The sequence below is a fragment of the Triticum aestivum genome, chromosome 1B (assembly GCF_018294505.1).
Source record: "Triticum aestivum cultivar Chinese Spring chromosome 1B, IWGSC CS RefSeq v2.1, whole genome shotgun sequence".
In the NCBI taxonomy this organism is placed as follows: Eukaryota; Viridiplantae; Streptophyta; class Magnoliopsida; order Poales; family Poaceae; genus Triticum; species Triticum aestivum.
This window is the reverse complement of record NC_057795.1, coordinates 514592729-514619000: the sequence shown is the minus strand read 5'-3', so window position 1 is coordinate 514619000 and position 26272 is coordinate 514592729. Positions and strand designations below refer to the sequence as shown.

General features: G+C 45.6%; 1 pseudogene; it reads left to right on the top strand.

Moving 5' to 3' along the window:
* Positions 1-18353: 18353 nt before the first annotated feature.
* Positions 18354-19555, top strand: LOC123079368 (protein MAIN-LIKE 1-like; annotated as a pseudogene).
* The last annotated feature ends 6717 nt before the right edge of the window (positions 19556-26272 follow it).

Here is a 26272-nt window from a genome sequence, read left to right as displayed (position 1 = left end):
GAACCATGCAGACATGACCGAGACAACTCTCCGGCCAATAACCAACAGCGGGATATGGATACCCATGTTGGCTCCCACATGTTCCACGATGATCTCATCGGATGAACCACGATGTCAAGGATGCAATCAATCCCGTATACAATTCCCTTTGTCTACTGGTATAGTATTTGCCCGAGATTCGATCGTCGGTATGCCGATACCTTGTTCAATCTCGTTACCGAGAAGTCTCTTTACTCATTTCGTAACACATCATCCCGTGATCAACTCCTTGATCACATTGTGCACATTATGATGATGTCCTACCGAGTGGGCCCAGAGATACCTCTCCGTCACACGGAGTGATAAATCCCAGTCTCGATTCGTGCCAACCCAACAGACACTTTCGGAGATACCCGTAGTGCACCTTTATAGCCACCTAGTTATGTTGTGACGTTTAGTACACCCAAAGCATTCCTACGGTATCCGGGAGTTGCACAATCTCATGGTCTAAGGAAAAGATACTTGACATTTAGAAAAGCTTTAGCATACGAACTTCACGATCTTGTGCTAGGCTTAGGATTGGGTCTTGTCCATCACATCATTCTCCTAATGATGTGATCCCGTTATCAATGAGATCCAATGTCCATGGTCAGGAAACCATGACCATCTGTTGATCAACGAGCTAGTCAACTAGAGGCTCACTAGGGACATGTTGTGGTCTATGTATTCACACATGTATTGTGGTTTCCGGTCAATACAATTATAGCATGAATAATAGACAATTATCATGAATAAGGAAATACAATAATAACCATTTTAGTATTGCCTCTAGGGCATATGTCCAACAGTCTCCCACTTGCACTAGAGTCAATAATCTAGTTCACATCACTATGTGATTGTAATGAATCAACACCCATGGGGTTTGATCATATATCGCATGTGAGAGAGGTTATTAGTTAACGGATCTGAACCTTTCAGATCCGCGTGTGCTTTGCAAATTTCTATGTCATCTCCTAGATGCAGTTACCACGCTCTATTTGGAGCTATTCCAAATAATTGTTCTACTATACAAATCCGGTTTACTACTCAGAATAATCCGGACTAGTGTCAAAGTTTGCATCGGCGTAACCCTTTACGACGAACTCTTTTACCACCTCCATAATTGACAAATTTTCCTTAATCTACTAGTTAATAAGGATAAGTTTAACCGTTGTCCTGCGATCCATTCCTGGATCACTCTTGTACCCCTTGACTGACTCATGGCAAGGCACACTTACGGTGCGGTACACAGCATAGCATACTATAGAGCCCACGTCTGAAGCATAGGGGACGACCTTCGTCCTTTCTCTCTCTTCTGCGTGGTCATGTCTTGAGTCTTACTCAATACTCACACCATATAACACAGCCGAGAACTCCTTCTTTGCTGATCTATTTTGAACTCCTTCAAAATCTTGTCACGGTATGTATTCATTTGAAAGTACTATTAAGCGTTTTGATCTATCCTTATTGATCTTGATGCTCAATGTTCCAGTAGCTTAATCCAGGTTTTCCATTTAAAAACACTTTTCAAATAACCCTATATGCTTTCCAAAAATTCTACATCATTTTCGATCAACAATATGTCAACAACATATACTCATCAGAAATGTTATAGTGCTCCCACTCAATTCTTTGGAAATACAAGTTTCTCATAAACATTGTATAAACCCAAAAGCTTTGATCATCTCATCAAAGCATATATTCCAACTCCGAGATGCTTACTCCAGTCCTTAGAAGGATTGCTGGAGCTTCGCATACTTGTTAGCATCTTTCAGGATTGACAAAACCTTCTGGTTGTATCACATACAACCTTTCCTCAAGAATATCGTCGAGGAAACAATGTTTTGACATCCTATCTGCAAGATTTCATAAATCATGCAGTAATTACTAATATAATTCCAACAGACTCTTAGCATCGCTACGAGTGAGAAAAGTCTCATCGTAGTCAACTCCTTGAACTTGTCAGAAAACATCTTAGCGACAAGTCGAGCTTTCTTAATGGTGACACTTACCATCATTGTTCGTATTCCTTTTAAAATCCATCTGTACCCAACAGCCTTACGATCATCAAGTAGTTCTTCCAAAGTCTATACTTTTTTTTCATACATGGATCCTCTCTCGGATTTTATGGCCTCGAGCCATTCGTCAGAATCCGGGCCCACCATCGCTTCTTCATAGCTCATAGGTTCATTGTTGTCTAGCAACATGACCTCCAAGACAGGATTACGTACCACTCTGAAGTAGTATGTATCCTTGCCAACCTACGAGTTTTGGTAGTGACTTGATCCGAAGTTTCATGATCAATATCATCAGCTTCCACTTCAATTGGTGTAGGCGTCACAAGAACAACTTCCTGTGCCCTGCTACACACTAGTTGAAGTGACGGTTCAATAACCTCATCAAGTCTCCACCATCCTCCCACTCAATTCTTTCAAGAGAAACCTTTCCTCGAGAAAGGACCCGTTTCTAGAAACAATCACTTTTGCTTCCGGATCTGAAATAGGAGGTATACCCAACTGTTTTGGGTGTCCTATGAAGATGTATTTATCCGCTTTGGGTTCGAGCTTATCAGGATGAAACTTTTTCACATAAGCATCGCAGCCCCAAACTTTCAAGAAACGACAGCTTAGGTTTCTCTAAACCATAGTTCATACGGTGTCATCTCAACGAAATTACGTGGTGCCCTATTTAAAGTGAATGCGGTTGTCTCTAATGCCTAACCCATGAACGATAGTGGTAATTCGATAAGAGACATCATGGTATGCACCATATCCAATAGGGTGCAGCTATGATGTTCGGACACACCATCACTCTATGGTGTTCTAGGCGATATTAGTTGTGAAACAATTTCCACAAGGTCTTAATTGTGTACCAAACTCGTAACTCAGATATTCATCTCTATGATCATATCATAGACATTTTATCCTCTTGTCACTATGATCTTCAACTTCACTCTGAAATTACTTAAACCTTTCAATAATTCAGACTTGTGTTTCATCAAGTAAATATACTCAGCATCTACTCAAGTCATCTGTGAAGTAAGAACATAACAATATCCACTGCGTGCCTCGGCACTCATTGGACAGCACACATCAAAATGTATTACTTCCAACAAGTTGCTCTCTTGTTCCATCTTACTGAAAACGAGGCTTTTTAGTCATCTTGCCCATGTGGTATGATTTGCATGTCTCAAGTGATTTAGAATCAAGTGATTCCAAACGATCCATCTGCATGGAGTTTCTTCATGCGCACATACCAATAGACATGGTCCGCATGTCTCAAACTTTTCAAAAACGATTGAGTCCAAAGATCCGTCAACATGGAGCTTCTTCATGCGTTTTATACCAATATGACTTACATGGCAGTGCCACAAGCAGGTGGTACTATCATTACTATCTTATATCTTTTGGCATGAACATGTGTATCACTACGATCGAGATTCAATAAACCATTCATTTTAGGTGCAAGACCATTGAAGGTATTATTCAAATAAACAGAGTAACCATTATTCTCCTTAAATGAATAACCGTATTGCGATAGTCATAATCCAATCATGTCTATGCTCAACGCAAACACAAATCTTGATGGTAGAGGGAGCAGGCGATGCTTGATCACATCAACCTTGGAAACATTTCCAACACACATCGTCATCTCACCTTTAGCTAGTCTCCGTTTATTCCGTAGCTCTTTTATTTCGAGTTACTAACACTTAGCAACCGAATCGGTATCTTAATACCCTAGTGCTACTAGGAGTACTAGTAAAGTACACATTTAATACAATGTATATCCAATATACTTCTCTCAACCTTGCCAGCCTTCTCATCTACCAAGTATCTAGAGTAGTTCTGCTTTAGTGACCGTTCCCTCATTACAGAAGCACTTAGTCTTGAGTTTGGGTTCAACCCTGGGTTTCTTCACTGGAGCAGCAACTGATTTGTCGTTTCATGAAGTACCCCTTCTTGCCCTTGCCCTTCTTTAAACTAGTGGTTTCACTAACCATCAACAATTGATGCTTCTTCTTGATTTCTACTTTCGCGGTGTCAAACATCGCGAATATTTCAAGGATCATCATATCTATCCCTGATATGTTATAGTTCATCACGAAGCTCTAGCAGCTTGGTGGCAATGACTTTGGAGAAACATCACTATCTCATCCGAAAGATTAACTCCCACTCGATTCAAGTGATTGTTGTACTCAGACAATCTGAGCACAAATTCAGCGATTGAGCTTTTCTCCCTTAGTTTGCAGGCTAAGAAACTCGTTGGAGGTCTTATACCTCTTGACATGGGCACGAGCCTGAAATCCCAATTTCAGCCCTCGAAACATCTCATATGTTCTTCGGTGCCTCAATTCTAAACCGTTTAACATTACTGAACTATCACGTAGTTATCAAAACATGTATGTCAGATGTTCGCAACATCCATAGACGATGTTCGAGGTTGAGCACACTGAGCAGTGCATTAAGGACATAAGCCTTCTACGCAGCAATGAGCACAATCCTTAGTTTACGAACCCAGTCCGCATAATTGCTACTATCAACTTTCAACTAAATTTTCTCTAGGAACATATCTAAAACAGTAGAACTAAAAGCGCGAGCTATGACATAATTTGCAAAAACCTTTTGACTATGTTCAGGATAATTAAGTTCATCTAATGAACTCCCACTCAGATAGACATCCCTCTAGTCATCTTAAGTGATACATGATTTGAGTCAACTAGGCCGTGTCCAATCATCACGTGAGACGGACTAGTCATCATCGGTGAACATCTTCATGTTGATCGTATCCACTATACGACTCATGTTCGACCTTTCGATCTCTTGTGTTCCGAGGCCATGTCTGTACATGCTAGGCTCGTCAAGTCAACCTAAGTGTTTCGCGTGTGTAAATCTGGCTTACACCCGTTGTATGTGAACGTTAGAATCTATCACACCCGATCATCACGTGGTGCTTCGAAACAACGAACTTTCGCAACAATGCACAGTTAGGGGGAACACTTTCTTGAAATTTTAATGAGGGATCATCTTATTTACTATCGTCGTTCTAAGCAAATAAGATGCATAAACATGATAAACATCACATGCAATCAAAAAGTGACATTATATGGCCAATATCATTTTGCTCCTTCTGATCTCCATCTTCGGGGCTCCATGATCATCATCGTCACCGGCATGACACCATGATCTCCATCATCATGATCTCCATCATCGTGTCTCCATGAAGTTGTCTCGTCAACTATTACTTCTACTACTATGGCTAACGGTTTAGCAAGGAAGTAAAGTAATTACATGGCGTTATTCAGTGAAACGCAGGTCATGCAATAAATAAAGACAACTCCTATGGCTCCTGCCGATTGTCATACTCATCGACATGCAAGTCGTGATTCCTATTACAAGAAAGTGATCAATCTCATACATCACATATCATTCATCACATTCTTTTGGCCATATCACATCACATAGCATACCCTGCAAAATCAAGTTAGACGTCCTCTAATTGTTGTTTGCATGTTTTACGTGGCTGCTATGGGTTTCTAGCAAGAACGTTTCTTACCTATGCAAAAGCCACAACATGATATGCCAATTGCTATTTACCCTTCATAAGGACCCTTTTCATCGAATCCGATCCGACTAAAGTGGGAGAGACTGGCACCCGCTAGCCACCTTATGCAACAAGTGCATGTCAGTCGGTGGAACCTGTCTCACGTAAGTGTACGTGTAAGGTTGGTCCGGGTCGCTTCATCCGACAATATCGTCGGAACAAGATAGGACTAGTAACGGTAAGCATATTGAACAAAATCAACGCCCACAACAACTTGTGTTCTACTCGTGCAAAGAATCTACGCAATAGACCTAGCTCTGATTCCACTGTTGGGGAACGTAGCAGAAATTCAAAATTTTCTATGCATCACCAAGATCCATCTATGGAGAGACTAGCAACGAGAGAGAGGAGTGCATCTACATACCCTTGTAGATTGTGAAGCGGAAGCGTTACAAGAACGCGGAGTTGAGGGAGTCGTAATCGTCGTGATCCAAATCACCAAAGATCCTAGTGCCGAATGGACGGCACCTCCGCGTTCAACACATGTGCAGCCCGGTGACGTCTCCCATGCCTTGATCCAGCAAGGAGAGAGGGAGAGGTTGGGGAAGACTCCGTCCAGCAGCAGCACAACAGTGTGGTGGTGGTGGAGGAGCGCGGTACTCCAGCAGGGCTTCGCCAAGCATTACGAGAGACGAGGAGGGAGAGAGGTACGGCTGCGCCTTGGGAGAGATAGACTGATGAGTTGGGCAGCCCCAAAACCTCCACTATATATAGGGGCAAGGGGGAGGGGAGGCGCCCTAGGGTTTCCCCTAGGGGGGGCAGCCAGGGCAGATGGGATCTCCCCTTTGGGTGACTTGCCCCCCTAGCCAGGAGGTGGGAACCCTAGATGGGGCACCCCAAACCCCCTGGTCACGTGGGAATAGGTGAGGGGGGCGCACAGCCCCTTAGTGGGTTGGTTTGCCCCTCCCCTTGGCCCATGAAGCCCCCCCCCCCAACACTTGCCGGGGCTCCTGAAACACCTTTCGGTCATGCTGGTCATCACCCGGTACCTCCGGAACACTTCCGGACTCCAAAACCCTTTGTCCAATATATCAATCTTCACCTCCGGACCATTCCGGGACTCCTCATGATGTCTGGGATCTCATCCGGGACTCCGAACAACATTTGGTAACCGCGTACATACCTTCCCTATAACCCTAGCGTCATCGAACCTTAAGTGTGTAGACCCTATGGGTTCGGGAACCATGCAGACATGACCGAGACAACTCTCCGGCCAATAACCAACAGCGGGATCTAGATACCTATGTTGGCTCCCACATGTTCCACGATGATCTCATCGGATGATTCACGATGTCAAGGATTCAATCAATCCTGTATACAATTCCCTTTGTCTACCGGTATAGTACTTGCCCGAGATTCGATCGTCGGTATGCCAATACCTTGTTCAATCTCGTTATCGGCAAGTCTCTTTACTCGTTCCGTAACACATCATCCCGTGATCAACTCCTTGATCAAATTGTGCACATTATGATGATGTCCTACCGAGTGGGCCCAGAGATACCTCTCCGTCACACGGAGTGACAAATCCCAGTCTCGATTCGTGCCAACCCAACAGACACTTTCGGAGATACCCGTAGTGCACCTTTATAGCCACCCAGTTACGTTGTGACGTTTGGTACACCCAAAGCATTCCTACGGTATCCGGGAGTTGCACAATCTCATGGTCTAAGGAAAAGATACTTGACATTTAGAAAAGCTTTAGCATACGAACTACACGATCTTGTGCTAGGCTTAGGATTGGGTCTTGTCCATCACATCATTCTCCTAATAATGTGACCCCGTTATCAATGACATCCAATGTCCATGGTCAGGAAACCATGACCATCTGTTGATCAACGAGCTAGTCAACTAGAGGCCCACTAGGGACATGTTGTGGTCTATGTATTCACACATGTATTGCGGTTTCCAGTCAATACAATTATAGCATGAATAATAGACAATTATCATGAACAAGGAAATACAATAATAACCATTTTATTATTGCCTCTAGGGCATATTTCCTACAAGTGAAACCAAAGGCAGAGGAGAAAAGACAAAGAAGGGAGAGAGGAAGGAGACGGAGGGAGCACCGGGGCTAGTCGTTGGTGGTGAAGTGCTCCGGTGTGGTGGCGGGAAGCGAGGTGGAAGACCGGTGAGCTCCTGGATGCCAGCGGCGCGAGGCAACGGCCTCGTTGGGCGCCATGGAGGAGGAGACGCGCATGGGCAGGAGCATCATGGGAGAGCCTATGGAGAGAGAGAGGAGGAGTGGGATGGAGGAGAGGAGTGATTTGGACGAGGAGATGGGGATTTCAGGGCTGTTAAAAAAACCCAGTACTTAGTAGTAGCGCGGGTTTTTATCCCTCGCTACTACTATGGCATGTTCCCGGGAGGCACAGTATAGACCGCTTAGTAGTAGCGAGGAGTAAAAACCCGCGCTACTACTATCAACTTACTAGTAGCGCATGTTTATAACCCTCGCTACTACTATGGCATGTCCCGGGGGCACGGTACAGACCGCTTAGTAGTAGCGAGGGTTAAAAACCGGCGCTACTACTATCAACTTAGTAGTAGCAAGGGGTAAAAACTCGTGCTACTAGTAAGTAGCAGTAGCGAGGGGTATAAACCCGCGCTACTAGTAAACGTCTGTGTATAAGCTTTTCCCTAGTAGTGAGAACTTGTACTAGTGAAAGTATGAACCCTAAGCCTTGTTTCTAAGTATTGCAATACTGTTTTCACTCACTTTTACCACTCGCTACCTTGTTGTTCTTATATTTTCATATTACAAAACATATATCTATCATCCATATTGCACCTGTATCACCATCGCTTCGCTGAAGTAGTGCACCTATATAATTTACCATTATATTGAGTGTGTTGGGGACACAAGAGACTCTTTGTTATTTAGTTGCAGGGTTGTTTGAGAGATACCATCTTTATCCTATGCCTCCCACGGATTGATAAACCTTAGGTCATCCACTTGAAGGAAATTTGCTATTGTCCTACAAACCTCTGCATTTGGAGGCCTAACAACGTCTACAAGAAGAAGGTTGTGTAGTAGACATCACTACCGACCAGCGGGCCCGAGGAGAGGAGAAGGCGTCCGCGCGCGTCCGTCTCGTGTCCGCGCCGACGCAAATCCGGCTTAAAAAAGGTTCGGCAGGCGGACGCCAAGCAAACGCGCGTCCATTTGGATCCGAGTGTTGGGCCGACTTTTATGTCTTACCCATACAGACAACAGCGAACGAAATGTGTCACCCCGTTGGAATTGCTCTAAACATATGTCAACATGCTTTAATCGCATGGAAATGAAGAAAAGGTACTTAGAAACGCTAAGCAAAGAGGAGGAAGCAAGGCGACATTTATTTATGCATTTGTTCTCTATGTTTGAGTAATAGGGAAGATGTACTATTTAGGAAGTGTTCCATACTTCGATCAGAGTGGGATGGATGCCTAGCCTCCAAACGCATCTATTCCAAGACATACGCCAATTAATATTTTAATAAACGAACTAAGTACATTGAGTTGTGACAAATTTATTATCAATGAAGTGGTGACTTGGTCAACTACTAGGTGATAGCTTTTGACGAAAAAAATATAAAGATCCTACTAAGACAAAGTCGATTGAAAGAGTGTAAATTGAAGCTCACCATATGAGAGTGAAGACATTTTGCATTTTTAAATTCGTAAAGAATTTTCATGATGCCATATGCTTTGTCTCCTAGTATATGTGAAATACCAACCACGTGCACATCGTTTCTTGCAAGGTACCATTGATCATCTCTAGTCGAACCGTCGAAATTTATCCCCTCAAAAGCCTCATCAAACCTTAACTCGTCAAATATGTGGAGTTAACAAAAAGTTGTTCCCATTAAAGTGTAGATGTTGATTGCCTAGCTCTTTTCATAAGTTCGGACTTTTGGTTGCGTTGGCTAGTACATGAAACTTAACATGATATCAATGCCTAAGGTCTTGAGTTCAAGTCCCGGCTTTTCCAGTTTATCCAAAACTTGATGTTGCCCCCTCTATGTCTACGTTTAGGCCTTTTGAGTCATATCTCTGAGGGGGTGTTAAAGTGTATATGTGGATTTTCTAGGCCTTTTTATCAGTTATGACTTTTGGTTGCCTTGCCTAGCGCATGAAACTTAATAGTCCCTAGCCGAACTTCTAGAAGTTAACCCACTAAAAAATATTGCACACAATTTCATTTCAAACACAAATTTAAACTCTTGATTACATAACTAAACAAAGGTAGCACATCATATATAGCATAATTAGACGATTTATCACTACATAGCATACTTAGACAACTGTAAACTACTACTCATCGTCGCTCATCAGAAATCTTCCCCCAATTCACGGCGAAGAAAGGGATCACCACCCTCTCCCCTACTGGAGGGTCCGGCCTCATTGTCGTTGTTGCTACGATGAGTCGACGGCCTCACATCATCCTTTTTGGACTCAAACCATGCTTGTTCCTCGACGACGAGCTCCAAATTCTTTGAGGTGAGCTCGGCCATATGGGCATTGTCGATGCGCTTGACCTCGAGTTGGTTCATGGCCTCACGATTCTCCCTATCCTCGTGGCGGGAGACCATTTCTGGCTCGACGAAGTCAGGGATGCGACTACCGAGGGGGAAGTTTACCTACTTGTTGTCGTCGTAGTAGCAAACCATCGCCACATTGTCTGTGTGCGTCGCCTGCTCCGCGGACTGTGGAATGTGCCAAGCCACCTCTTCTCTCGCATGTCCGGATTGCTAATCCCCGCTACCAAGTGCACCCACAATGGCGCGGGGGGGGGGGGTGGATGAGACATGGATCTCGATTAGGTGGCAGTAGGCGCTTGGTGGCCGCACAAACCCATTCCGAACGAAACGTGGATATGGGGTTCCCCTCCTTGTCTACAAGCTCACAGTGGTGGCGGTTAGATTCGTCGATTCAGGCGGGCGGCAGAGGTCAAATAGAAGTGGCGCAGTGAAGGTGGGGGCTATGCGTGGCCGACGGGAGAAAGGAAAGCAACGGAGGCAAGGAGGGCGACATTGGTGTGGAGGCAGGTGAGCAGGGGAGAGGGGCGGAGAAGCGGGGGAGGGAATCTTTTCTTTTCTTTTGCTAAGAACTTGCTTCAGCCGCTCAAATTTTAGAGGCAGCCGACGCACCGCCTAATTTTTTGTGTTAAACCGGTTGAGGGTTCGGGGTCCGATTTAACTCCTCCTTTTGAGGGTTCAGCTAGATATTTTGTAGGGCCAAGGCCGGGTTGTCGCTCCCTATTATTGTTACTCCCTCTGTTCATTTTTATAAGGCTTTATAGACGTTTCAGACATTGTGCAAAACAGCTCAATTTCAATTGTCTGAAACGACTTATAAAAGTGAATAGAGGGAGTACTCTTTTTCTTGACAAAAACACTGTTTTGAAGAAGGGCATGTCTAGAACTCAGTCGACTTAGACTTCGCGAAGTCTAAGTCACCTGATGTCAGCTTCCTGCAGATGCCCCGATCGATTTCCTTGTCACTCGTTCGTTTTCGTTTGGGCTTGTTTAACATGTACGGGGCCTTCTTTTTGTCTTTTTTTCTTGTCTTCTTAGGTGGGCTGCTTTTGTCCTCTGTTTTGTTCTCCCAAATTGCTTGTCTCGTTTTGGGCTTATTGTTTCTTGCCTGTATGTGGGCAGCCTCCTATTATTTTTTGTTGTCTTTCTTTTAGATTGTTTTTTTTCTTTTGTTTGTATTTGGGCTGCTAAATATATGGGTGTTTGTGTCAGCTCTCCCAGCCGATTGGCATTATAGTGTGTCTCAAACAAACATAATGCATACAAAAAGTGTAGTTGTTCTAAAAAATATAGTGTGTTTGTATTTCTTTAAGCACATATTTTTGACACAAAAAATAAGAAAAATAAATTAAGAAAAAATGTGTGGTCCATGTGTGCGCCAAATCGAGTGGCATTATTTTTTAGATAAATATCCAAAACATCACTAATTTAGAAAAGAAACAATAACACAAATCCAAAACGCAAAAATAAAAAGAAAGAAAAACAGAAACTACAGAATCAAAAATGAAAAATTGAAAATAAATTCACATACTGGAGTCTGGGTCTAATGCCTTCCCGACGCCTTAGCCGCTCGAACCGAGACTAATGCTCACATTAGTCCCGGTTCGTGATGCAACCGGGACTAATGTGTATATTGAGTTTGGACGAAAGTCCCTGTTTTCTACTAATGCCTCTAGAAAGATGTTGAGCCTGGGTCCACATTCCAGAGACTTCAAACAGGAAAAAAAGAGCAACACACCGTCTATAGGTACTCCATTCCACCACAACAAACATTTATGTGTCCCTGGATGTAGACAAAAGTAATTGTTTCAGCTTTATCTGCTCTTTTTTCACAAAACAAATTAGTTTTTTGTTCTGGTCCCTTGGGGAAAAAATCTTTTCAATGCAAAAAAATAGTATGTGATTTGTAAAAAAGTAATAAAAATACCAAAATATCTTGCAAACTGCCCACTCCCCGCTGCGAGAAAATAATAAAGCTAGTTGTGAGATCAATTGTGTGGCTATAGTTGGACATGCTTCTCTCTTGTCACCGCCCCCTCCGACAAAACAAGGGCGCTTACAAAATGCAACCAGGTTAGAAGACATGCAGTTGCGTGCCTATTCTACGACATGCAACTGGCCCCTCACCTTATCCGACAAAAAAACAAAAAGGTCGTGTTGCAACCAAGTTAGAAGACACGTAGTTGCGACCATGTTGGAAGACATGCAATTGCATGACTACATTTAAGCATGCAAGTGCCCCCCCCCCCCCCCCCCGTCACTTCCCGTCACCCCCTCCGACAAAGCAACGGAAGCCGCTTACAGTTGCAACCAAGTTAGAAGACATGCAGTTGTGTGCCTAGCACGGGACATGCAACTGGCCCCTCTCCTTATCCGACGAAAAAAACAAAAGTCGAGTTGCGACCATGTTGGAAGACATGCAACTGGCCCCTCTCCTTGCCCGACAGAAGAAAAAGTGTCGTTGCGACCAAAGTTAGAAGACATGCAATTGCATGACTACATTTGAGTATGCAAGTGCCCCCCCACTCTTGACCAATTGCAACCAAGTTAGTAGATATGCAGTTGTGTGCCTAGTGTGGGACATGCAAACTGGTCCCTCTCGTCGTCCAACAAAGACAAAAGACGGGTTGCAACCAAGTTTGAAGACATGCAGTTGTGACCATGTTGGAAGACATGCAATTGCATGACTACAATTAGGGCCCCCACTCACTTGTCGCTGCCACCTCCCACAAAACAAAGGCACTTACAAAAATGCAACCTGGTTAGAAAAGACATGCAGTTGTGTGCCTATTCTGCGACATGCAACTGGCCTCTCACCTCATCCGACAAAAAAAAGGTCGAGTTGCAGCCAAGTTATAAGACATGCAGTTGTGACCATGCTCAAAGACATGCAGTTGCGTGCCTGGTGTGGGCCATGCAACTGGACCCTCTCTCTCTCTCTCTCTCTATCTATCTATCTATCTCGACGCCACCCTCTCTGAGAAAACAATGGTCCCCAGTTGCGACCAAGTTAGGAGACATTTAATTGCATGCCTAATGTGGGACATGCAACTGGCGCCTGTCCCCGTACAAAAAAATGAAAGTCAAGTTGCAACCAAGTTATAAGACTTGCAGTTGCGACCAAGGTAGAAGACATGTAATTGCATGCCTAGCGTGGGACATGCAACTGGGCACCATATCTCTCGACGCCGCCCATTTAGACAAAACAAAGCCCCCTGACCAGACTTGTTGTTGCAGTTGGGGCGGCACTTGCAATTGCGGCCTATTGGGAGACATGCAACTCACCCCTGACCAGATAAAACACCATATAGTTGCAGTTGTGTCGAAGACATGGAGTTGCAATCGAGGACGACACTTGCAGTTGCGTCCTAGTAGGAGACATGCAACTCACCCCTGACTAGGGGCGGCACTTGCAGTTGCGACCTCATGGAAGACATGCAACTCACCACTACCAGACAAAACACTACATAGTTGTACTTGTGTCGAAGACATGCAGACACCTGCAGTTGCGACCTAGTGGGAGACATGCATCTCACCCCTGACTGAACAAAACACAACATAGTTACAGTCGCGTCAAAGACATGCAGTTGCGGGCGGGGTGACACTTGCGGTTGCAGCCTAGTGGGAGACATACAACTCATCCCTAACCGGGGGCGACACTTGCAGTTGCATCCTTGTGGGAGACATGCAACTCACCGTTATCAGACAAAACACCACATAGTTGCAGTTGTGTCGAAGACATGCAGTTGTAGTCGGGGGCAACACTTCTAGTTGTGATCTAGTGTGAGACATGCAACTCACCCCTGACTGGACAAAATACCACATAGTTGCAGTTGCGTCGAAAACATGCAATTGCATCCAGGCCGACACTCGCAATTGCGTCCTAGTGGGAGACATGCAACTTGCCCTTGACAGAAAAAACACCACATAGTTGCAGTTGTGTCGAGGACATGTAGTTGCAGTCGGGGGTGACACTTGCAGTTGCGGCCTCATGGGAGACATGCAACTCACCACTACCAGACAAAACATCACATAGTTGTACTTTTGTTGAAGACATGCAGTTGTTGTCGGGGCGATAGTTCCAACTGTGGCCTAGTGGGAGACATGCAACTCACCCCTGACCGAACAAAACATCACATAGTTACAGTTGTGTCAAAGACATGTAGTTGCAACCAGAGGAAGGGGCATTTGAAATTGCAACGTAGTGGCATACATGCAACTGCAACCTTTCCCTAACAACACATCACCGATTGCAATCGGGAGTGACACTTGCAGTTGTCGGGGCATGACAATTGCAGTTGTGTGCCTAGTGATAGACATGCAACCACCATTCTATCGACAAAACACCACTTAATTGAAGTCGCGTTCAGAACATGCAGTTGAAGTTGCAGCGACACTTTGAAGTTCATGCCTATTGGCGAGCATGCAAAAGGCCCCATTCCCCTAATAAAACACCACAACCTTACGGTCTATGTAATAATATAATTTCTAGTTGACTAGAGAGTGAAAAAAAAGCAGGCAACAACGTACTAGGCCATCAACACAACACACATGTCAACCACACACAAAACTTGATGTGCAAAATCCATAGCTACCAAAAAGAATGAGATCTGACTAATTCTCTATCGATCGAGAAAATGACAAATAAAAAATAGCCCAAGAAAAAAAGAAAACTATCTAAAAAAGAAAATAAACAAAAAAAAGAAAAAAGAAAAAAGAAAAAATAATAAACAAAATGAAAATAAAAAGCAAGAAAATGAAATAAAAAAATAAGGGCAACAAACACCCGATGACTCAAAATCACCCACAAAAACAGGATAAAGAGGACAAAAAGACTGCACTGCAAAAATAAACGGGATGTAACATAAGAAGCCTACAACCTTATCCCACCCGTGCTAAAAAAGAGAGAAGACGGCTTATGATGCCTAGCTGCACTGCTCGCACGACGGAACTAAGTGTTACGTGACCAAATCCAAGAATTCCAATGTGTTTTTGTCAGACGGCGAATGACGTGAATGAAATATATTATTTTTCATAAAATTAGAATAATATGCAACAGAAAAACTGATAATAAAATAAAGAAACAAGGAAAAAATATTATGAGAAAAGATGAAGAAAAACAAAACTATAAAAGAGAAAAGGACAAACAAGTGAATCAAGGAAAATGCCACATAAAAATGCCAAATAACCCAGCAAAAGAAACTAACTAAAATGGAGACGAGTAAAAAAAAGGTTGGATTGCTTGGTTTTGAATGTACTCCCTCTGTAAATTAATATAAGACTGTTTAGATCACTACTTTAGTACAGGCGAAAGAGACACACTGGAATGGGGGGATGTGGAAGATGCCAAGCCCACCACGCATACCTGCACCTTTCACAAAAATAGAAAGAAAGAAAAGCACTAAACAGGCCGACTGTATTCCTGCACGGGCCTATTTCACAACAAACAAACAGCATGCACAGATCCTAAAAAAACAGCATGCACAGATTTTGAAGCCCCTAGTGATCTAACGCGGGGGGGTAGGGGGGCGACCGAGACTTCGTAAAAAATCAGTCGACTGATTTTTAGCCCATCCGTTTGAAGAATAATTAAATCTTGGGGCATGTTTAGGAAATAAGTTCAAGGAGAAAAGATACTCTACCAATTAATTTGGAGGACAGGAATCCATCGAGCAGGCTCATACTAGAGCGGCTTCTAGCATGGTTTTTGGCACACCCTACCTCTTTGCGGTGCTTCGTAGGTCGGGTTTATGTTGAGTGACGACGAAACAACAGCCATGGCGGTGGTGGTACCTCCTCCTGGCTATGTGGGTAGCGAGGGAAGGGGTGGCGGATGGCCCTGGCATCATGGCGGCTCCCTGGTCTGGACCTGGAGGGCTCGAGCTGGCGGTGGCGGCCCTCTTTTCAGGGTGTGTCGGCAAACCTTGGTACTGCGGGTGGCACGGTAAGTCTCAGAGTGAAAGCTTAGGGCATCTCCAACAGGTTGTATGTTAGTCTTGTTGGTAAAATGTCCATGTCATCAACCAACAAGCTACCATACAACTACTCCAATAGATTGTATGTAAGCTATCCAATAGATGGTGAGAAAATAAATGTGATTGCTCTCTATTTTATCTTGGAGCTTGTGCAAAGGTTGTTGGTTAATCTACATACTCCCTCCGTCCGGGTTTATTAGGCCTCTCAGCATCACAAGCATGTCCCCTTTTGTAAGGCCCCGCATTGGAAAGGTGCATGCATGCAACCATTTCATTGGTTGTATTGAAAGCTATTGTTGTTGGTGCCATGGCTGAAAAGTTAATACACTTCAGGTGTGCTTTTTCATTGGCTGCATGCATGTGAGAGAGTGCATTGGGAGTGGAATGGAATAATTAATGTGAGCAAATTACTATGTGTCTTGGTCTAAGAGAAGTTGTCTTTAGGCCTAATAAACCCGGACGGAGGGAGTACAACTTTGCTCTCTCTCCACATTTATTACATGCCACATCATCACTATGTCCTAGGTGATAAATTAACCAACACCTATCTTACGACTGTTGGAGATGCCCTTAGTGCTTCGGCGCTGGTGTCGATGTGGGTCCTCTCCCTATGTCCGGGCTTCGCGTGAATACCCTAGGTCGTCTTTTCAGGCTCGGCAGAGGCGACGCGTTACCTCGTCACTCTCTTTGGGGCGTTGTCGTCGAGCTCCTGTCCCGTCCGATTGGTGTCTTTGAGCATGCTTTGATCCTGGCATTGGCATGTAGCTGCCTCCACTCTGGTAAGGGGTGGTCTCAGGTGTCTCCTATCTTTTACATGTGTCTTTGTTGTTATAGTTCTCAGTTCTCGTGATCTCTTGGTAAGATCGGTACTACACAGCCCACAAGAGGGTAGGCCCGGATGTATTCCGGGCCGATGGTTTCGGTAGCTCGTTGTTAGGCGTTTTGTCCCCTCTTTTATTGTTCGGCTTTGAGTTTTGGCGTTGTTGCTTCTCTCTCATATGTCGTTTTCTTTTGATCTGCTTGCATAAGCTTTCATTGCCACATTATATCAGTTCGGCCGTAATGAAGGAAAGCCTGTTTTGAGAGTTGGAGGACATGAATTCGTTGAACAATCTCAAATTAAATCGGCTTCCAGCTGGGTTTTTGGCACAGCCAACCTCCTCGCGGAATCACGGTGCTTCGTGGGCCGGGATATGCTAGGTGACGACGATCAGCAGGGCGACGGCAACGATGGCGACAGCGTCATTTGTCCGGAGCACTCAGACGTGACGGACGATAGCGGGGCTCGCACAGGACAAACAACGACCATGGCGGCAGTACCGTCCAAGCAATTTCCGCTAGTTAAATACACTCCACTCCACGGTCCACTTTGCGCACTGTGCTCTCACTCTGAGCGGCGAGTCCCTCTCCGGCAAATTTGACCATTTTGACCTATGAACGAAATCAATTCACGGAATGAACTGACCGTGAAACTATTTCACAGCCCTAACCTTTTTGTGTAGCGCCCGCCACGACGGCGCCACACCCTATTGTGCAGCGCCTAGCGCGGGGGCGTTGCACACCAGTCCACCGTGGCAGCCCCTGGGCCCACACCCAGCAGTGCAACGCCTCCGCGCTAGGAGCCACACAACTTGCAGCGCCCAGCCCGTAGGCGCTGCACGGTGACTTAGACGCCAGCCGCCCGCTCACCCTCCCCCACCCCACCCATTCGTTCGGTTTTGAAGTAACAGAAGCAGCGGCGCGGCGGGTTCCTCCTCTCCCCCTCTCAATCCCCTCTCCCAAATCCTTCAGATCCGACGATTTGGTCCGTGCATTTCTTCACCAATCCATCCTAGAAGGTACTCTCTTCCGATCCCCTTCTTTCTATCCATAAAAAATATGATATTTTGAAGATTTGGGGAATCCTTGTTTGATTAGATTAGATTTGAATCTTGCATGTATTAGAACTTTGCATGTATTGATTTGTTTGATTGATTTGGGGAACCCTTGTTTGATTGATTTGTGGAACCCTAGTTTAGTTTATGGAAGAGTTATTTTTATGAAGTAGGCATAGTTTATGGAAAAGTTATTTGTATGAAGTAGGCCTAGTTACTTGTGGAACCCTTTTTTATTAGTTATGTTTGATTTGATATTGTTGGATACATAGATTGGTATGGTTGCATCTAGTAGGCCTACTTTAGTTTTTTTGTATTCAAAAGATAATCGTGTTGACAAGAAAGCTTTCTTGCAAATTGCTAGGATGGTTTGGCTTCTCAATGATCATTGGGATCTACAACACCGGTCGTACGCTATGTCGGTGAAGCAAAAGGTAATAATGAAAGTTGCCAGTGTTATGAATTTCGTGTTTTTTTTCAAACACATACCCCCCATATGTAATGATTTGTTTGTTTGCTTGTAGGAGCTTGCACCTCTGAAGCTTCGGGCTCACGGGGTCAACCTTGGGTGGATGCGCTATGATGAGCGGTACACGCCGTATGTTAGGGAGACAGGACTTCTCCCTTTCATTCAGTTGGTCAGCAGGTCGACGCCACCCAACAATGCTCCAGCACTCACCGCGCTTATTGATCATTGGAGGCCGGAGACACACACTTTCCATCTTCGGACCGGGGAGATGACCTTGACGCTCCAGGATATAGCTATGATCACCGGTCTTCCTATCGATGGGAAACCTCTATGTATGAGCACCGATTCTGATGGGTGGCGCGAGCAAATGCTTGCCCTTATCGGTATGGTTCCTCCGGAGCCGCGGGAACCAGAAGTAGAAGGCAAGAAGAAGGAAAGAGTCGCAGCCGGTGCTACTTTCACGTGGATTGTATCGAACTTCAGTAATTGCCCTGAGGATGCTAATGAGGACACGGTGAAGACATATGCTCGTGTCTACATGTGGTACGTGATATCCAGGAGTATGTTTGCTGATGGCACAGGCAAGAATGCTCCATGGATGTGGCTCAAGGCGTTGACCGTCTTCGATAGCAAATGGAGTTGGGGTTCGGCGACACTGGCTTACTTGTATAGACAGGTATGAAGTTGTTTCTGTTTCAATTCATTGGTACATTATGAATGCGATCTTGCTGTTAATTCAACCATGTTCTCTTTTATGTGCAGTTGGACGAAGCCTGTTGTAGGCTATCTGGAGGTATTGGTGGTTGTTTGCTCGCACTTTCCATATGGAGCTGGGAGCGTTTGCCGGTTGGACGACCGAAGACCGTGAAGTTGGAGGATTGGGACGAGAAAGACGACCCACTACGGCTCCCCACTTGGGCTTACAAGTGGGATGTGTTAAATGAGATGACGGATGATCCCTCGGTCATGTACAAGCTGTACAGGAGCGAGATGGACGCGATCACGCCTGAGCAGGTGAATTGACATTGCATAAGTTATTATCATGCTTCCATCGTAACTCGATATCAATTTTTCATTCTATCCAATTTTGTAGGTTGAATGGGAACCGTATGGAAAAGGAGAGAGTTTTGGGAACCCTATAGAGTTCAGGCTGAATCCGATGTGCACTAGGGATAGGGATCTCTGGCATATGCGGTGTCCACTCATATGCAACTGGGCGGTTGAGCTTCACATGCCACATCGGGTGTACCGTCAGTTTGGTTTGTTCATGCCACACCCGCCGGAGTTTGAGGACACGGATATAGTGCTACACGCGTAAGATATAATCAACCTTGAGCAATTAGCAGCTTCTCGGCGGTTTCGATGATGCTAATATTATGTTTCTAACTTGCAGGTTGGATAGGAAAAAGCAGCGGAAGATCAAGGATTGGGCCAAGCATCACAACAAGTATGTCATACAGTGGGCGCTTGCTTTGGAGCAAGCTAGGGCTGGAAAACGAGCCAAGCTTCGTGAGCACTGCCCGATTGCGTTCAACAACTATCTCACATGGTTTCTAGGCGTCACCCGTGTGGAGGTATGCAAGCCGGCGTATGATGATAAGATTTTGGAAGAACCCACCGTCTTTGATGAGGTAGCCCAGCACCAGTACAACGCATTAGTCAGGAAAGGCAACTCCGTGATCCCTGCGGGGCCAATGATGAACTTTGTGGTATGTGCCCTTTTTGCTTTTCAATTCGCAATATTCACATCTTCACTTGCCTAACACGTTAATGCCTTTTCTATTCATAGTGTGCCCAGATCAAGAAAGCAGCTGATGAGACCGACACTATTCTGGAAACAACCCCGGCTGGCAAAAGCGATGGGGAAGGTGCACTTCGAGCATTCATTAAGGTTCACATCTCCTTCAAACTAGCACTTAACATGTGTTGCTACGTTCGATGTCTCATTCACTTGTTCATGTTGCAGCGCCAGGGCCAAAAGTTAAGGCGGCTGTCAAACCTTTTCGGTTGTCGTGACCCCGAGTATGTATCACCAGAACGTTCTAGGTCAGCGACACCATCAGATCCAACTTATGGCCATTCTAATCCTTTGGACGATGAGGATGTGGGTGTGGTCACCCAAGATGTGGGTGTGCTCACCCAAGAGGTATGGCCTGATGTTATATATCCAATTGTTGATGCATTGCTAACTATATTCTCACACACGGTCTTTCCATATCTTTTGTGGATGCATAGATTCCTGATGATATGACCTTGGGGACCTACAAGGTTCGGTCTGCATACGAGTTAAAGCCTAGGAATGGAATCAACAAATACACACCTGAGGACTTCACCCAAAGAGGCAAAAGGACGGTCGGCACCTCGCGGATGGCGGCTTTGGACGACTATTTGGATGACGATGTGGATGACGGTGTGGAGGAACCGGAGGCAGAGCCGGAGCGGGTTCGTCTCCCTAGGAAGGTGAAGAAGATACCATCCAAGAGAGGGGGAGGAGCCAGCAAGCGCGGAAGGAACTAGTCGTCGTTCTCTTTTAGTAATGGTAGTAATGGTAGCTATGTTGGTGGTAATGTCGAACTTGTCGTGATGGTCATTCTATGTGCTGAACTCTATGTTGGTGGTAATGATTAACTTAAATCTCTCACCGCGCTTATTCTGTGATGCAACTATGTGTGATGCAAAACTGGAGCAATAAGGAGCAACAGAACGAAGGAAAAATTACAGACATGTGTGACGCCTAGCCTGGAGGCGCCACATACCAAGTGCAGCGCCTAGCCAGGAGGCGTCACACACCACAGTGCAGCGCTTCCGTGCTAGGCGTTGCACTGTGGAGTGCGACGCCTCCAGTCTAGGCGCTGCACAGGTCTGTAGCATGACACACATCCTGTTGCTCTCTGGATAGGTACAGACCTGTGCAGCGCCTAGACAGGAGGCGTCACACACCGCAGTGCAGCGCCTCCGTGCTAGGCGTTGCACTATGGAGTGTGACGCCTCAGGTCTAGGCGCTGCATAGGTCTGTAGCATGACACACATTATGTTGCTCTCTGGATAGGTACAGACCTGTGCAGCGCCTAGACAGGAGGCGTCACACACCACAGTGCAGCGCCTCCATGCCAGGCGTTGCACTATGGAGTGTGACGCCTCAGGTCTAGGCGCTACACAGGTCTGTAGCATGACACACATTCTGTTGCTCTCTGGATAGGTACAGACCTGTGCAGCGCCTAGACAGGAGGCGTCACACACCACAGTGCAGCGCCTCCGTGCTAGGCGTTGCACTATGGAGTGTGACGCCTCAAGTCTAGGCGCTGCACAGGTCTGTAGCATGACACACATTTTGTTGCTCTCTGGATAGGTACAGATCTGTGCAGCGCCTAGCCAGGCGGCGTCACACACCACAGTGCAGCGCTTCCTTGCTAGGCGTTGCACGTGGACTTAGTGATTTTTTTAGCATGTGCAAACATAGTAAGATGATGTGAAGTAGGATTGATACATAGCAATCTAACAACTGTGAAGAGAATATATGCATGACACATAGTTCATAACACATAGTACTTCACGACACATAGTAGTTCTTACAACCAAATCGAGGAGAAGACATAGTAGTTCACGACACATAGTAGTTATTACGACCAAATCGAGGAGACATAGTAGTTCACGACACATAGTAGTTCACAACCAAATCGAGGAGGAGACATAGTAGTTCACGACACATAGTAGTTCACAACCAAATCGAGGAGGAGACATAGTAGTTCACGACACATAGTAGTTCACAACCAAATCGAAGAGAAGACATAGTAGCTTTATTGCGTAGAGCAAGGCCCCTTTCCCTTCTTCTTCTTCCTCTCTTCTTCCTCTTCCTCCTCCCTTTTTCTTATGAGGTGAGCCTCCTTAACCACCCTTTCCATGAATATCTGATTGTCCCTCTCTTCTTTTTCAGCTGCAATTGCCCAAAGCTTCATGGTTCTTTCTTGAAAATCCTTTAGACGCTTCTTTTGTGCCTCCTCACATTTCCTCACCAACGCTGCCTCCCTAGCGCGCATCGCCATTGACGCTCTCTCTTCCCTCTTCATCTCCTTCTCAAGCTCCTGTTCCTTCTTCTTCTTTAGCTTGGCCGCATCCTCATCTCTAAGCTTCTTCGCAGCCTTCTCCCACCATCCCGCCATCTCATCTTCGCCATCCTCCTTCATCGTTGGTTTGTTGGGTTGGGATGCCGCCATACCTACAATGAGTGAAACATAATGGTTAGTAAGGACAATAAGAACAAATGGAAGCACATATGAAAAACAAGAACATATGATACATTATAGTTAGTGAGGAACATACGGAAACGGTCCATCTAGGTATCCAAACATTCCTCTATAACGAACTTGCCCTTGTCCATCACCACGGCCAAATCCACCACCAAGGCCAAGACCATCACCACGACCATTGCCACCACCACGGCCTAGACCACCACCACGGCCTCTTGTAAGTCCTAGTTGCCGACCTCTTTGTTGCCTAGATCCACTAGGTTGGCTACCACTTGGTTGGCTTGGCACTTGTTGGCTACCACTAGGTTGGCTACCACTTGGTTGTCTTGGCACTTGTTGGCTACCACTAGGTTGCCTTCGCTTTTGTTGGCTACCTCTTGGTTGGCTTGGCACTTGTTGGCTACCACTTGGTTGGCTCCCTTGTGTACCTCCTTGTTGGCTTGTGCTTGCATCATTTTTTTTGGACCTTTTCCTTGGTTTCGTACATTTTCTTTTGTTGTGACCATGACCTTTGCACTCCCCACAACGGGAGCTCTCACGAGGCTCTTGGAATTGGTCGTTGCCCGCTTCGTGGCGGCCACCATGGCCCCATCCGTCCATGTCTCCTCTAAGACGCTTTGTCTGACGTCTACCCCGTTTAACAACCTTCAACTCCGGATCCGGCCATAGTTGAACTCCATGATACTCCGGCCATTGCGATTGGTCAAAGTACGGGTGAAAGCGGGGAGCCCATGTTTTCTTGACCGTCATGATTGAGAACTCAGACTCCCTCACGGTGCATGGGTGATTGATGTCCACATTCCTAACGCGACCGGCGGTATACAAGTGTGAGCATGGGAGATGAAGCAACAACGGCCTCCCGCAAGTGCAATCACATTGTGTTAACGACACCTTGAAAGCCCGACCTCCATGTTGCCGGCCATCGTTTGTGGTTCCTCCTGGCTCTTTCACTTCGTACTTCCACTCTCCGTTGTCATATAATATAGCTTCTTTTGAGTCCGCCTTCCGTGATTGAAATACCAACCATTCATCAACTTTGGGTGGGAACTTGTACTTGTACTTCCGTGGGTTCTCACCCGCTATTTGTGCATCGGTTTCCATCGAGTACTTTACAAAGTACGCATTCATCTTGTCAAATGTGTATTGAACTATTGCCGTCACGGGTAATCCACGTGCACCTTTGAGCACCCTATTGAAGCATTCCGCCATATTGCTTGTCATTTGACCGTATCTCCGGCCATCTTCATCAAAGGCACGTGCCCACTTGTTCCGGTATTGAATGTGCCTATTGAGAAAGTCTTGACCCCCGGCATCAAGTTTTTTGTGTGCGAGCAATTGGTGGTACAAAGTGGCGAAGCGCTTCTCGGAGAAAGCAAGACAACAATCTTGAAGATCATCGGCCAACTCCTTAAGGCCACATGCCCTATAGAAGTTCGAACAAAAGTGCCTCATGCACCATCGATGGTGCAACGGAGCATGCCCGGGAATGTCAATCTCCACCGCGTTAAGAATTCCTTGATGCCGATCCGATATGACACAAATTTCCCTTTGAGCGGGTAACACCTTCGTCCTCAAAAGATGCAGAAACCACTCCCAGTTGACATTGTTTTCCACCTCAACTAAAGCAAATGCCAATGGCAACACCCGGTTATTGGCATCACTTGCTATCGCAACCAACAAGGTGCCCTTGTATTGTCCGGTCAAGAACGTGCCATCAATTGCGATGACCGGCCTACAATGTTCGAAAGCCCTCACACATTGCTCGAACGCCCAAAAAGCACGGCCAAATACTCTGACTTTCCTTCCTTCATGAACCGTTGTTTGGTGCCCATGAGGCTCGACCACATGAACCATGCCCGGGTTTGTCGCGGGCATGGCTAACAACAACCTAGGGATTCGGTTGTATGCTTCCTCCCAAGTACCATACAACATCTTAAATGCGGCTTGCTTCGCCTTCCATGCCTTGTCGTACTTCACCTTGTAGTGAAAGATGGCTTTCACAAGGTCAATGACATGTTGGACGCTCATTGTTGGAAGTGTGGATATTGAGTTGGAGAGCCTGTAAGCGATGAACTCGGATGTGAGTTGTTTGTGGTTTTGGGACACAATCTTGCCATCCACCCTTTTGCCTTGGCACATGTGAGTTGGCACACAACTCACTACGTGCCAAGTGGGACCTCCTTTCCATGGTCTTGCACGCACAATCCATGGACATATTTCATCTTCACATGCACATGCAACCGTGTAGCGCACTTTGACGTCCGAGTGCACCACCTTATGTGGACGATAATGCGTAACCGAGTAGTTGTGGAGCCACATCTTCAATTCCAAGAAGGTGTCGAACTTAGAACCTTTAGCAATGCGGTTCTTGTCGTCTCCCAAATCACGATAAGAGCTTGGCCTAACCCCAAGAGGTACACATTGGCCACCATCTACCACGGCTTCATCCGCGAGACTAACATCCTTGAACAATGTAGTCCGATGATCCCGACCAAATACCTTCTCGAAAGCTTCGGCCTCCTTCACTATGAACCCCTCCGCATCAACTTGTTCATCGGGACCATCGTCATCCGAGTCCGATGCATATGCACGGGAAAAGGGATGGAAGGGTCCATTGTCTCTTGCAAGTGATATTTGTCAAGATCACCCACATTGTTGTCATGGAGATCAACTTCATTGTCATCGTCCGCATACTCATCATTGTCCTCTTGCAAAGCTTCATCTTGGTTGTTTGTAAACGGGCTCAATGTTGGCCTCACTTCTTGGGTCAAAAGAGGTTCAACAATTTCATCTCGCTTCAAGGGTGTGGGGCTACTAGCAACCAAAGGGGAGGGGTTCTGGTTCAAGTCCAAATGCAAACTTGAATCAACCTTCTTTGTTGCAAATAACTCAAGAGCATTGTCTAGTGATTCGGCCACCGTCTCCTTGTATGCAACCCAACGTTGCTCCGAGTTGACACGCATTGTCTTCCAACGGATGTGCATTCCAAAACCAACATTATGCCTTCCCTCCAACTGTATGATATCACTAGGGTCCGCCCAATTCAAATCTTCCCTAACTTGTTGCAACAGCTCCGCATAGCTAGGACTACTATCAAACACCATGTCAACCTCATCCGGGTCCGGTTCTACATTGCCTTTCAAAAAGGCGTCCTTGTCCCCATGATGAACAAACACACATGTTCTTCCCATCCCTATAAGCATTCAAATAACACAAGGTAACATTGCTTCCATGAGTACTAATACAAGGATTAACACGAAATAGAAACCCTAATATATATATATCAAACAACAACCCTAACCATAACCATAACCATAACCCTAGCCCTAAACCTAACCCTAGCACCAACATAAGAACACCCATAAGAATAACCCTAGCATACTAACAAAGCCTAACCATAGAAATTGGCAAACAAACATCTCACATTTCCATGCAAATCTCTAGATCCAAACAAAACTAGGGTTTCCCCAAACAAGCAACAAATGAGCAATGGGAACTTTACTTGGATCAAAACAAGGGGAATGGAGAATATTACCTTGAGGGAGGGTTTGACTTCGAAATCCACGGA